The sequence below is a fragment of the Bombina bombina genome, chromosome 2 (genome assembly GCF_027579735.1).
Source record: "Bombina bombina isolate aBomBom1 chromosome 2, aBomBom1.pri, whole genome shotgun sequence".
Lineage (NCBI taxonomy): Eukaryota > Metazoa > Chordata > Amphibia > Anura > Bombinatoridae > Bombina > Bombina bombina.
In genome coordinates, this window is record NC_069500.1 from 78,765,709 (window position 1) to 78,778,427 (window position 12,719).

Sequence of the window (12,719 nt, forward strand, 5' to 3'; positions counted from 1 at the left end):
CCTATATTAAATATATTAACCCCTAATCTAATCCCCCTACATCGCCGCCACCTATATTAACCCTAATTATATTAGGGTTAATATAGTTAATATAGTTATTATATTATATATATTATTAATATAGTTAATAATTAATATAGTTATTATATTATATATATTAACTATATTAACCCTATCTAACCCTAACACCCCTAACTTAATTATTATTGCAATAAATCTAAATAATATTAATCTTATTAACTAAAATATTCCTATTTAAAACTAAATACTTACCTATAAAATAAACCTTAAGATAGCTACAATATAATTAATAATTACATTGTAGCTATTTTAGGGTTTATATTTATTTTACAGGTAACTTGGTATTTATTTTAACTAGGTACAATAGCTATTAAATAGTTAATAACTATTTAATAGCTACCTAGCTAAAATAATTACCAATTTACCTGTAAAATAAATCCTAACCTAAGTTACAAATACACCTACACTATCAATAAATTAAATAAACTACAATTATCTAAACTAAAATATAATTAAATACACTAAACTAAATTACAAAAAACAAACAAACACTAAATTACAAAAAATAAAAAAAGATTACAAGAATTTTAAGCTAATTACACCTAATCTAAGCCCCCTAATAAAATAAAGCCCCCCAAAATAAAAAAATGTCCCTACCCTAAACTAAATTACAAAAAGTAATCAGCTCTATTACCAGCCCTTAAAAGGGCCTTTTGTGGGGCATTGCCCCAAAGTAATCAGCTCTTTTACCTGTGAAGAAAAAGAACAACCACCCCCATTACAACCCACCACCCACACACCCCTACTCTAAAACCCACCCTATCCCCCCTTAAAAAAACCTAAGTCTAACCCCCAAGTGCTCCTTACCTGTCCTGAAGACTGGCGGAGAAGGTCCTGTTCCAGGTGGAGAAGTCTTCTTCCAGGCGGCGACCTCTTCTTCTTCCAGGAACCAGCCGGTGCGGAGCGGAGGAGTTGAAGACCGATGACCGCGGAGCTGAAGACCGTCCTCTCTGGAACTGAAGATCGGCGTCGCTGGAACTGAAGACCAGAGCAATGGAGCGTGGAGGATCCTCTTCATACGATCGCCGCCGTACACTGAATCAGAATTCAAGGTACGCGATTAAAAATGGCGTCCCTTGAAGGCTCAAATCAGCCAATCGGATGAAAGCTACTTTAATTCTATTGGCTGATTTGAATAGCCAATAGAATAAGAGCTACTGTAATTCTATTGGCTGATTAGAATAGCCAATAGAATTACAGTAGCTCTTATTCTATTGGCTATTCAAATCAGCCAATAGAATTAACCCTTTAAGGACACAGCTTTCTGTTTGCTCAATTGTTTTATGACGGAAAAATTCCGTCATATGTCCATAAGAGGTTAAAGTAGCTTTCATCCGATTGTCTGATTTGAATTTGAAGGCTCAAATCAGCCAATAGGAATTCAAGGGACGCCATTTTTAATCGCGTACCTTGAATTCCGATTCAGTGTACGGCGGCGATTGTATGAAGAGGATCCTCCACGCTCCATGGCTCTGGTCTTCAGTTCCAGCGTCGCCGATCTTCAGTTCCAGCCTCGCCGATCTTCAGTTCCAGCCTCGCCGATCTTCAGTTCCAGCGTCGCCGATCTTCAGTTCCAGCGTCGCCGATCTTCAGTTCCAGAGAGGACGGTCTTCAGCTCCGCGGTCATCGGTCTTCAACTCCTCCGCTCTGCGCCGGCTGGTTCCTGGAAGAAGAAGAGGTCGCTGCCTGGAAGAAGACTTCTCCGCCTGGAACAGGACCTTCTCCACCGGTCTTCAGGACAGGTAAGGAGCACTTGGGGGTTAGACCTAGGTTTTTTTAAGGGGGGATAGGGTGGGTTTTAGAGTAGGGGTGTGTGGGTGGGGGGTTGTAATGGGGGGGTTGTTCTTTTTCTTCACAGGTAAAAGAGCTGATTACTTTGGGGCAATGCCTTACAAAAGGCCCTTTTAAGGGCTGGTAATAGAGCTGATTACTTTTTGTAATTTAGTTTAGGGTAGGGACATTTTTTTTTATTTTGGGGGGCTTTGTTATTTTATTAGGGGGTTTAGATTAGGTGTAATTAGCTTAAAATTCTTGTAATCTTTTTTTATTTTTTGTAATTTAGTGTTTGTTTTTTTTGTAATTTAGTTTAGTGTATTTAATTATATTTTAGTTTAAATAATTGTAGTTTATTTAATTAATTTATTGATAGTGTAGGTGTATTTGTAACTTAGGTTAGGATTTATTTTACAGGTAAATTGGTAATTATTTTAACTAGGTAGCTATTAAATAGTTATTAACTATTTAATAGCTATTGTACCTAGTTAAAATAAATACCAAGTTACCTGTAAAATAAATATAAACCCTAAAATAGCTACAATGTAATTATTAATTATATTGTAGCTATCTTAAGGTTTATTTTATAGGTAAGTATTTAGTTTTAAATAGGAATATTTTAGTTAATAAGATTAATATTATTTAGATTTATTGCAATAATAATTAAGTTAGGGGTGTTAGGGTTAGATAGGGTTAATATAGTTAATATATATAATATAATAACTATATTAATTATTAACTATATTAATAATATATATATAATATAATAACTATATTAACCATAATATAATTAGGGTTAATATAGTTAATATAGGTGGCGGCGGTGTAGGGGGGGTCAGATTAGGGGTTAATATATTTAATATAGGTGGCGGCGGTGTAGGGGGGTCAGATTAGGGGTTAATATAGGTAGCGGCGGTGTAGGGGGGTCAGATTACAGGTAAAAGAGCTGATTACTTTGTGACAATGCCCCGCAAATGGCCCTTTTAAGGGCTGGTAATAGAGCTGGTTACTTTGGGGCAATGCAACGCAAAAGGCCCTTTTCAGGGCTATTTGTAATTTAGTTTAGGGTAGGGACATTTTAGTATCTTAGGGGGTAAGACATTTATTATAGGTTGCGGTGGTGTAGGGGGATTAGATTAGGGGGTAATGTAGTTAAAATAGGTGGCGGCGGGGTTGGGGGCTCACATTAGGGGGTAATAATTTTAATGTAGGTGGCGGCGGTGTAGGGGGATCACATTAGGGGATTAGACATTTAATATAGGTGGCGGCGGTGTAGGGGGATTAGATTAGGGGTTAATAATTTTAATATAGGTGGCGGCGGTGTAAGGGGGTCAGATTAGGGGGTAGTACATATAATGTAGGTGGCGACGGGGTAGGGGGCTCACATTAGGGGGTAATATACTTAAAATAGGTGGCGGCGGTGTAGGGGGATCATATTAGGGGGTAATATAGTTAATGTAGCTGGCGGCGGGGTCCGGGAGCGGCGGTTTAGGGGTTAATATATTTATTGTTAGGAGTGAGAGGGGGGATTGCGGATAGAGGGGTATACGTGTCGGGCTAGTTTTGGGAGGCGTGTTAGACAGTTACGGGTGATTTAATATTTTAGTAAGTTTTTGTAGGCGGCGGCAGTTTCTAAAGTGCCGTAAGTCACTGGCGACTCCAGAAATTTGTACTTACGCAGATTTCTGGACATCGCTAGTTTGTCAGACTTACGGCACTTTAGCATCTGACGGCGCCGTATATGTGATAGCTCGAGTTGCGAGCTGAAACTTCGGGCGGCGCAGGTTTCCACGCTTGCGCCGAAACCTGCGCCGTATTTCAGATCGCGCCCCTAATCCTTATCTATGTCCTTCACCTTTTTACAATTTAAGGGACAGCAAACACCTTGTAATTACAAGACACTTCTGTTGCTATAGAATAACATATCAATTAAGTCTAAATGTTATTTAAAACAAATTAACATCTTGTTTGCCACAATTGCTTTTCAATAGCCAAACTCTACCCACCATTTGCCATATTTAGAGGATCAATTCTAGGCTTTAGTATGCAGCTGACATTGTTAACCGCAGTTACTATTAAGTGCATTGTTTTGCAGTCATTATTCTATTTTAAAGCCAATTAGGGAAATACATGTAACAGGGTTCGCCTTGTGAAATAAGCAGGGTGCATTTCCAGCTTTAAAGGGACACTGAAACCAAATTTTTTCTTTTGTGATTCAGATAGAGCATGAAATTTTAAGCAACTTTCTAATTTACTCCTATTATCAAATTTTCTTCATTCTCTTGGTATTTTTATTTGAAATGCAAGAATTTAAGTTTAGATGCATTTTTGGTGAACAACCTGGGTTGTTCTTGCTGATTGGTGGATACATTCATCCACCAATAAAAAGAGTGCTGTCCAGAGTACTTAGATGCCTTCTTTTTCAAATAAAGATAGCAAGAGAACGAAGAAAATTGATAATAGGAGTAAATTAGAAAGTTGCTTAAAATTGCATGCTCTATCTGAATCACTAAAGAAAAAAATTTGGGTTCAGTGTCCCTTTAAGAATGACAAAATCCTCAATTTCCAGAAGTACATGAAAAGGGGGCAAATAAATAAAGTATATTGCAAAGTTATTTAACTACTCAAAACTAATACATATTTTATATTAAAATCTAAAAGGTGTTTACTGTCCAGTGTAAGTTAGGTATAGACTTTTTTGTTTAGTAGAGATAGTGCCATATGGAACAAAAGCAAGATAGTATTGCAGTGTGATAGGTTTTAGAAAAAGAGAGAGTGCTAGATGCTTTCTCTACAATTTAGTATATATAGTAAGAATTAATGTATGCTAAAGGGTTATAGTATAAACTTAGTATAGTTGTTTATTGCATGATTATATTAAAAGGGATAGAATAGAAAGGTCAAAACTGAAATGTGCTCGGGTGCATTTACATTTGAAAAATAAGCATTTTGCAATATACTTCCATTAGCAAAAATGCTTCCAGTAAAATGTATTACTGTTTTTCTGCGGCATACGCACATATCCTGTGAGGGCCTGTGCACTAGTAATTAAACACTACACATTCCTGATTCAGTGCATATAATTTTAATCAACTTTTCAGTTTACTTCTATTAGCAAATTTGCTTCAGTCTCTTGGTATCCTTTGTTGAAGAGTAAACCTAAGTAGGCTGATAGTTTAGGAGTGTGAAACTATGGATAACCTTGCTATCAACACTGCTGCCAGATAGCTAGGCACGTGCATGTTCCTGGGCTCACCTAGGGATACTCTATAACAAAAGATACCAAGACAAATAAGAAAAAGAATATAAATGAATTGAAAAGTTGCTTAAAATGTCATGCTCTATCCAATCAATTCCATTTAAAATGTTGACTTTACTATCCCTTTAAAACAGTGATAGTACATATTACTGCTAAAGCTAATCAAAAAATACATGTTGAAGTGCGAGTACTTTAACCTTTTAAAGCCGTTATGACGTTCTATTCCGTCATAATTAGACTGGGCTTTAAAGCCGTTATGACGGAATAGAACGTCATAGCTAACGGCTGTCCTGAAGCCTTCTGTGCTTCAAGGATTTAATCGCGGTCTGGAGGGCGTTCCTAGGATTGTAGGGACGCCCCCCAGATGCGATCCAATAATTGAAATCTCGCGATCGTATGCACGATCGCGTAGTTTCAATTTGTCTACATCGGAACAGTTGTTCCGATGTAGGCACTTTAACCCTGTCACGAAAGGGTTAAGAGACATTGTACACTAGATTTTTCTTTGCATAAATGTTTTGTAGATGATCCATTTGTATAACCCATCTGGGAGTTCTTTTGTAACAATGTATAGTTTTGCTTATTTTTTTAATAACATTGTGTTGATTTTCAGACTCCTAACCAAGCACCAAAGTATTGTATGTAGACTTATGTTTAAAGAATCCTGCAGGCTCCTGTTTGTGTAATGAGTCTTCTCATATGCAGGGGAGGGGGGTAGGATCTGCTTATATTACGTTCTTAGCCCCTTTCAGTGGGTGTCTCAGCCTAACCTCATCAACAGTGCTAATCTGGGAGCTCCTAAGTACATTTTTAAAAGGTGTTATGCTGGATTTTTAGATCAGTATCTGTGCATATTCTTCTTTATAGTAGAGTCTATTACTGTAGTTATATAAAAATTGGTGTATACTGTCCCTTTAAAAGCTTGCCAAAATGCAATTCTTTATGCAGGATACCATTGCAAAAAAAATAAAGTTTAATATAGTTTATCCCCATGCAGTATTCTACACAGTGATTTCCCTATGTGATCAAGACAAGTTCGAGACAAAACAAACATTCAAAAGCCTTTACAAGATGTTTATCCCGATAGCAAAACCCTGACAATTTTACTAATCAAGGGACAGTTTTAAATGCTTATAGAAACATTTTAATGCAGATCCGTGAATTACTTGTTAATATCTTATGCATATATAAATCATCTTTATTTTCCCTTTAAATATCTTTACAGTTAGCAGTTACTCTTAATTTGGATTCAAAAGTACACATTCTGAGCTTTAAAGTGAATGTCAATTTTCAGCAAAGAGTGCCGGTTTTTAAAAATACTTTTAAAAACAGGGGCACTTTCATTGATGAAAGTTTACATTGAACTGGATTTGTAGAAATACTTACCTTTTACTTCTGCAAAGCAAGATCGACGATCCCCCGCCTTCTTCTTCCTGCTGTACAAACACAGCAATGACGAAACCGGCTTTGTCCAATCACAGCCGGGCATTATGAGATGGATGCTCTGGGGGAAAGCAATGATTGGAGGAAGCTGGCTTTGTCATTTCTGACGTCATTACAGAGGAACTGAGGCTGGGATCGTTGATCCGGCTTTGGAGAAGAAAAAGGTAAGTATTTCTACAAATCTGCTGCAATATAAACATTCATCAATGAAAGTGCCCCTGTTTTTAAAAGTATTTTTAAAAACCGGGCACTCATTGCTGAAAATTGACCTTCACTTTAATAAAAAAAAGATAACATCACAAAAAATGATAGATTGTAAAATTGTAGCTAGCCTTGGGTTAGCTAACAACCAGTGAAAGTATAATCTGTGTACCTCCACTACTTTTACCGGTTTACATGACTTGTGTGTGTTTATATATATATATATATATATATATATAAATAGAAGGAGGCACTCGCTGGGCTTTTAATAAGTGAATTTAATCCTTAAAGCGTGATGTTGTCAGCTTGTCTGAGGAAGGGGAGTGTCCCCCCGAAACGTCACACTCTAAAGATTAAATTCACTTATTAAAAGCCCAGCGAGCGCCTCCTTCTATTCTTATATTTAACTGTTGGCACCCTGGCAGTTGGAATTGGGGTGAGAGTGCTCTCTCTTAACATTGTGTGTATATATATATATATATATATATATATATATATATATATATATATACAAACACACACAGGTAGCCCTCAGTTTACGCCGGGGTTAGGTTCCAGAAGGAATGGTTGTAAATTGAAACCGTTGTAAATTGAAACCCAGTTTATAATGTAAGTCAATGGGAAGTGAGGGAGATAGGTTCCAGGCCCCTTTCAAAATTGTCATAAGTAACACCTAATACATTATATTTAAAGCTTTGAAATGAAGACTTTAAATGCTAAACAGCATTATAAACCTAATAAATTAATCACACAACACAGAATATATAATTAAACTAAGTTAAATGAACAAAAACATTTGCTAAACAGCATTATTAACCTAATAAAATAATCACAACACAGACTTCACTTGCATTTTTCTGCAAACAGTTTCTATGCATTCCAATCTGGACTGATTTATAACAGGAAGATCTTGTTCCTTTGAAATCTGCTCAATAGTACAGGTCTGGTTAAACTGATTAATTTCAGCTTGCTTGGCTTTGCTGCAACACAAGCGGACAGCTCCACCTACTGGCTATTTTAATAAATGCACTGCTTCTCAATGATTTCAATACCAGACACATGACTGGAAAAAAGGTTGTTATTCTGAAACGGTGTAAATTGAACCGTTGTAAAACGAGGGCCACCTATATATATATATATATATACATATATACACACACAGACATATACTTTATATCTTGTGTTGCAATTACAGTCAACACCAGAATTTTTGTTGTTTTAAAAGATAGATAATCCCTTTATTACCCATTAATTTTTGTAAAACCAATACAGTTATAATATATATTTTACCTCTGTAATTACCTTGTATCCAAGCCTCTGCAGACTGCCCCCTTATTTCAGTTCTTTTGACAGACTTGCATTTTAGCCAATCAGTGCTCAGTTCTCGGTAAATTCATGTGCATGAGCTCAATGTTATATATATGAAACACATGAACTAATGCCCTCTATTGGTGAAAAAAAATGTCAAAATGCATTTAGATTAGAGGCGGCCTTCAAGGTCTAAGAAATTAGCATATGAACCTCCTAGGTTTAGCTTTCAACTAAGAATACCAAGAGAACAAAGCAAAATTGGTGCTAAAAGTAAATTGGAAAGTTTTTTAAAATGACATGCCCTATTTTAATCATGAAAGTTTTTTTGAGACTTGACTGTCCCTTTAAAGCATGTGTAACTTGGCTGCTGTTCTATGTAATCTGTTGGTGCTTTTTAAGTGATTAATAAAATTGAAAACAATCTAATCATTGTGAAACATATATTAAGACAAGACCTTTTAAAATGATCTGAAAATGTGTTGTTAATTATTCTGAGACAAATAGTGTGAGGTAGAATTACTGTATATAATTATTTATTATTTTTCATAAGTAAACTGTATGAGAGTAATTTATTTAAAGATACATTTCAGTTAACAGAAAAATAGGACATTGTTTCCATACTTCAGATATTTTTGTTTGATCATCTAAAAAATATAAATGTACAAAATATATGTATATATTTATTATTTCATTGCACCAGAGTCAAAGGATATAACAAGGGTGTTTCAGACTAACTATTAGGCATTAAAGGGACACTAAACCCAATTTTTTTCTTTCATGATTTAGATAGAGCATGCAATTTTAAGCAACTTTCTAATTTACTCCTATTATCAATCTAAGCTAAGGAGACATTTTTGGTTCAGCGCCTGGATAGCTACATTTTGCCGCCAATCAGAAAACGAATTCCAGGTACTGAACCAAAAATGGTCTGGCTCCTAAGCTTACTTTCTTGCTTTTCAAATAAAGATAGCAATAGAAGGAAGAAAAATTGATAATAGGAGTAAATTAGAAAGTTGCTTAAAATTGTATGCTCTATCTGAATCATGAAATAAATAATTGGGTTTAGTATCCCTTTAATCATGCCTTTTTGTATACATACATATTAGTATATTTTATACTTTATACTTAGGGGCTGAATTATCATTCTCCGAATGGAGCTTAATGCCCCTGTTTCCATGCGAGCCTTAAGGCTCGCCAGAAACAGCAGTTATGAAGCAGCGGTCTAAAGACCGCTGCTCCATAACTTCTCCGCCTGTTCTGAGGCTGCGGTCTTCAATCCGCACGATCCTATAAGATTGGGCTGATTGACACCCCCTGGCCGCGAATCTGCAGGGGGTGGCCTTGCACAAGCAGTTCACAAGAACTGATTGTGTAATGATAAATGCCGTCAGCGTATGCTGTCGGCATTTATCGTTGTGCGGTGGACATGATACGCTACATCGTATCATGTCCGCTCGCACATTAATAAATAGGCCCCTTAGAGTCAAAATCATGTGTCACAATTACACCATCATGTGGTCAGGTTTTAAATTACATACAATAAAACTATTTCCATCATTATTTCAGGATGTGTCAAAACAATATCTAATAACATATGTACAAAGTATAAAAAATTAGGTTGCATGAAATTATTTAAACAAAATTCACCAAAAACCCTGCAGAATCTCTATTCACCAAAAACCCTGCTCATACATTTAGGTATTAAGGATTTTAAAACATAAATCCAATAAATTTTCTTGATTTTTGCTCTCTGTCTCCTCATCTTCTTGGACTGCTGACCCTTTCTATAACTTAGAATCTCATTTGACTTAAGTCCAGTAGCCAATAAGTGGGAAAAGACAGCAACCTCCTTGTTTTTGCATTTCATTTTATGTTTTGTAATACTTTCTCTTAGATCCACAGAGGCATTTAATTGAATATAACAAATATGCTTTGATCCCATACTTTGGTCCTAATGTCGGATGGTAGGAAAATTGCCCTTTTATCATAGAGTTACAACTGATATATCCAAGACAGGGATAACATACTGTCCTGGATGTACCAATGATCCTCCTATAACATCTGTTTATTAGTTCCTGTATCTGCCTTAACCAATAGATTCTTCAGGTTCATACTCTTTTTATAGGCTGACATGAAGTAATCTGTAAAAAACATAATTTATGCTTACCTGATAAATTTATTTCTCTTGTGGTGTATCCAGTCCACGGATCATCCATTACTTGTGGGATATTCTCCTTCCCAACAGGAAGTTGCAAGAGGATCACCCACAGCAGAGCTGCTATATAGCTCCTCCCCTAACTGCCATATCCAGTCATTCGACCGAAACAAGCCGAGAAAGGAGAAACCATAGGGTGCAGTGGTGACTGTAGTTTAAATTAAAATTTAGACCTGCCTTAAAAAGACAGGGCGGGCCGTGGACTGGATACACCACAAGAGAAATAAATTTATCAGGTAAGCATAAATTATGTTTTCTCTTGTAAGGTGTATCCAGTCCACGGATCATCCATTACTTGTGGGATACCAATACCAAAGCTAAAGTACACGGATGAAGGGAGGGACAAGGCAGGTTTAAATGGAAGGAACCACTGCCTGTAGAACCTGTCTCCCAAAAATAGCCTCCGAAGAAGCAAAAGTATCAAATTTGTAAAATTTTGAAAAGGTATGAAGCGCCGCCTTGCAAATCTGTTCAACAGAAGCTTCATTCTTAAAGGCCCAGGTGGAAGCCACAGCTCTAGTAGAATGAGCTGTAATTCTTTCAGGGGACTGCTGTCCAGCAGTCTCATAGGCTAAGCGTATTACGCTCCGAAGCCAAAAAGAAAGAGAGGTTGCCGAAGCTTTTTGACCTCTCCTCTGTCCAGAGTAAACAACAAACAGTGTAGATGTTTGGCGAAAATCTTTAGTAGCTTGTAAGTAAAACTTCAAAGCACAGACCACGTCCAGATTATGTAAAAGACGTTCCTTCTTTGAATGATGGAACAACAATCTCTTGATTGATATTCTTGTTAGAAACTACCTTAGGTAAAAACCCAGGTTTGGTACGCAGAACTACCTTGTCTGAATGAAAAATCAGATAAGGAGAATCACAATGTAAGGCAGATAACTCAGAGACTCTCCGAGCCGAGGAAATAGCCATCAAAAACAGAACTTTCCAAGATAAAAGTTTAATATCAATGGAATGAAGGGGTTCAAACAGAACCCCTTGAAGAACTTTAAGAACCAAGTTTAAGCTCCATGGGGGAGCAACAGGTTTAAACACAGGCTTAATTCTAACCAAAGCCTGACAAAAAGCTTGAACGTCTGGAACTTCTGCCAGATGCTTGTGCAAAAGAATAGACAGAGCAGAAATCTGTCCCTTTAAAGAACTAGCTGATAATCCTTTTTCCAAACCCTCTTGGAGAAAGGACAATATCCTAGGAATCCTAACCTTACTCCATGAGTAATTCTTGGATTCACACCAATAAAGATATTTACGCCAAATCTTATGATAGATTTTCCTGGTGACAGGCTTTCGTGCCTGTATAAGGGTATCACTGACTGACTCGGAGAAGCCACGCTTTGATAAAATCAAGCGTTCAATCTCCATGCAGTCAGTCTCAGAGAAATTAGATTCGGATGATTGAAAGGACCTTGTAGTAGAAGGTCTTGTCTCAGAGGCAGGGTCCATGGTGGAAAGGATGACATGTCCACTAGGTCTGCATACCAGGTCCTGCGTGGCCATGCAGGCGCTATCAAGATCACCAATGTTCTCTCCTGTTTGATTTTGGCAATCAGTCGAGGGAGCAGAGGAAACGGTGGAAACACATAAGCCAGGTTGAAGAACCAAGGCGCTGCTAGAGCATCTATCAGTGCCGCTTCTGGGTCCCTGGACCTGGATCCGTAACAAGGAAGCTTGGCGTTCTGGCGAGAAGCCATGAGATCCAGTTCTGGTTTGCCCCAACGATGAACCAATTGAGCAAACACCTCCGGATGGAGTTCCCACTCCCCCGGATGAAAAGTCTGACGACTTAGAAAATCCGCCTCCCAGTTCTCTACACCTGGGATATGGATTGCTGATAGGTGGCAAGAGTGAGTCTCTGCCCAGCGAATTATCTTGGAGACTTCTAACATCGCTAGGGAACTCCTGGTTCCCCCTTGATGGTTGATGTAAGCCACAGTCGTGATGTTGTCCGACTGAAATCTGATGAACCTCAGGGTTGCTAACTGAGGCCAAGCTAGAAGAGCATTGAATATTGCTCTTAACTCCAGAATATTTATTGGGAGGAGTTTCTCCTCCTGAGTCCACGATCCCTGAGCCTTCAGGGAATTCCAGACTGCACCCCAACCTAGAAGGCTGGCATCTGTTGTTACAATTGTCCAATCTGGCCTGCGAAAGGTCATACCTTTGGACAGATGGACCCGAGAAAGCCACCAGAGAAGAGAATCTCTGGTCTCTTGATCCAGATTTAGCAGAGGGGACAAATCTGTGTAATCCCCATTCCACTGACTGAGCATGCATAGTTGCAGCGGTCTTAGGTGTAGGCGTGCAAATGGCACTATGTCCATCGCCGCTACCATCAAGCCAATTACTTCCATATACTGAGCTACCGAAGGGAGCGGAATAGAATGAAGAACACGGCAAGATTTTAGAAGCTTTGATAACCTGGATTCTGTC